The following is a 2500-nucleotide window of genomic DNA, read 5'->3' as shown; positions in this document are numbered from 1 at the left end:
CTAGGTTAGACACTCGCTGCTTCACTCAGTGTAGCGCGCGTGCGGCCCCGGACATCTAAGGGCATCACAGACCTGTTATTGCTCAATCTCGTGTGGCTAAACGCCACTAGTCCCTCTAAGAAGTTAGACGCCGACCGAGAAGGTCGCGTAACTATTTAGCATGCCAGAGTCTCGTTCGTTATCGGAATTAACCAGACAAATCGCTCCACCAACTAAGAACGGCCATGCACCACCACCCACAGAATCAAGAAAGAGCTCTCAATCTGTCAATCCTACCTGTGTCCGGGCCGGGTGAGTTTCCCCGTGTTGAGTCAAATTAAGCCGCAGGCTCCACTCCTGGTGGTGCCCTTCCGTCAATTCCTTTAAGTTTCAGCTTTGCAACCATACTTCCCCCGGAACCCAAAGACTTTGGTTTCCCGGAAGCTGCCGGAAAGGTCGTCATGGTAACGCCTCCCGATCGCTAGTTGGCATCGTTTATAGTCAGAACTAGGACGGTATCTGATCGTCTTCGAACCTCTGACTTTCGCTCTTGATTAAAGAAAACATTCTTGGCGAATGCTTTCGCAGTAGTTCGTCTTCCGCCGATCCAAGAATTTCACCTCTAACGGCAGAGTACGGACGCCCCCGTCTGTCCCTCTTAATCATTACCTCGTGCTCCGAAAACCAACAAAATAGAACCGAGGTCCTATTCCATTATTCCATGCAACACTATGCAGGCGAACAGCCTGCTTTGAACACTCTAATTTTTTCAAAGTAAACTTATCGGCCACCGCCGACACTCAGTCAAGAGCACCGACGGAGAACCGAAGGTGAGGCGAACGCAACCAGTGACACGCCTTGCGACGGACCGGCGGCGCTCGCCCAAAATCCAACTACGAGCTTTTCAACCGCAACAACTTTAGCATACACTGTTGGAGCTGGAATTACCGCGGCTGCTGGCACCAGACTTGCCCTCCAATGGATACTCGTTAAGAGTTTTAGGATGTACTCATTCCAATTACAGGGCCTCGTTAGAGTCCTGTATTGTTATTTTTCGTCACTACCTCCCCGTGTCGGGAATGGGTAATTTGCGCGCCTGCTGCCTTCCTTGGATGTGGTAGCCGTTTCTCAGGCTCCCTCTCCGGAATCGAACCCTGATTCCCCGTTACCCGTTATCACAAAGGTAGGCACGTAGCGTACCTTCGACAGTTGATAGGGCAGACACTTGAATGATACGTCGTCGGTGCAGAGACCGTACGATCCGCGTGGTTATCCAGAGTCATCAAACGTCACAGGACGAACCCGGTCGGTTTTGATCTGATAAAAGCGCGCCTCCCGAAGTCGGCGCTTAATGCATGTATTAGCTCTAGAATTACCACAGTTATCCACTTCGCTTACGAGACCAAATAAACCAAGACTGATTTAATGAGCCATTCGCAGTTTCGCTTTACGAGAACTCGTACTTGCACCTGCATGGCTTAATCTTTGAGACAAGCATATCACTACTGGCAGGATCAACCAGATAGCTGCGACAGCTGCGCTCGGCCCTTGCTGGGCCGCCCGGCGCGTGCTCGTCGCATTCGTTTAAGACCGAGGCGATCGCCTGCGGCCGTACCCAGCTTCGACAGTCGCTGGCCGCGACGTCCACGCTCTCGCCGGCAGTGCCAGGCGGAGCGATTTGCGTTTTTTCTTTGCTCGCCCTCTCTCGGGCTCGATCCATTCAGTTTCGCACAAACAAGAGCTCTGCCGGCCGCCTGCAGCGGTGCCTAAAACCCGGGCATAACAATGCGACCGTTCTGCTAGGCCGACAAGCGCTCAAGCCAGACGCTCGATCGAACGCCCCCTACATATTAGTCGAGACAACGGCTCGCTCATTAGCATCGCGTTTGTACTTTAACTTTTTTCGGCTCGGCTTCTTTCGACGCCGATGCCGGCGACGCAGCACTCTCTCGCCCGCCAGCCACCGAGAAAAGGGTGCGCTCCGACCGGCCCCGCACCGCTCTTTCTTGGCTCATTCGAAATTACTGTCTTTCGCTCTGACATGCCTTACCTAGGGTTAGGTTAGTATGCTTGCACGTTTGTACTTTAACTTTTTTCGGCTCGGCTTCTTTCGACGCCGATGCCGGCGACGCAGCACTCTCTCGCCCGCCAGCCACCGAGAAAAGGGTGCGCTCCGACCGGCCCCGCACCGCTCTTTCATGGCTCATTCGAGTTTACTGTCTTTCGCTCTGACATGCCTTACCTAGGGTTAGGTTAGTATGCTTGCACGTTTGTACTTTAACTTTTTTTGGCTCGGCTTCTTTCGACGCCGATGCCGGCGACGCAGCACTCTCTCGCCCGCCAGCCACCGAGAAAAGGGTGCGCTCCGACCGGCCCCGCACCGCTCTTTCTTGGCTCATTCGAAATTACTGTCTTTCGCTCTGACATGCCTTACCTAGGGTTAGGTTAGTATGCTTGCACGTTTGTACTTTAACTTTTTTCGGCTCGGCTTCTTTCGACGCCGATGCCGGCGACGCAGCAC

General features: G+C 53.5%; 1 non-coding gene across 1 annotated transcript in view; it reads right to left on the bottom strand.

Moving 5' to 3' along the window:
• Window positions 1–1504, bottom strand: part of LOC144423603 (small subunit ribosomal RNA) — a 1810-nt gene extending 306 nt beyond the window's left edge. The window contains exon 1 of the ribosomal RNA XR_013476070.1: window positions 1–1504. This exon is cut by the window's left edge and continues 306 nt beyond it. This is a non-coding gene — a ribosomal RNA (small subunit ribosomal RNA).
• Between the last annotated feature and the right edge of the window lie 996 nt (window positions 1505–2500).

This window comes from Styela clava, chromosome 5 (assembly GCF_964204865.1).
Source record: "Styela clava chromosome 5, kaStyClav1.hap1.2, whole genome shotgun sequence".
NCBI classification, from domain to species: domain Eukaryota; kingdom Metazoa; phylum Chordata; class Ascidiacea; order Stolidobranchia; family Styelidae; genus Styela; species Styela clava.
Note: the sequence above shows the minus strand (reverse complement) of the source record. Positions and strands in the feature narration are given on the sequence as shown.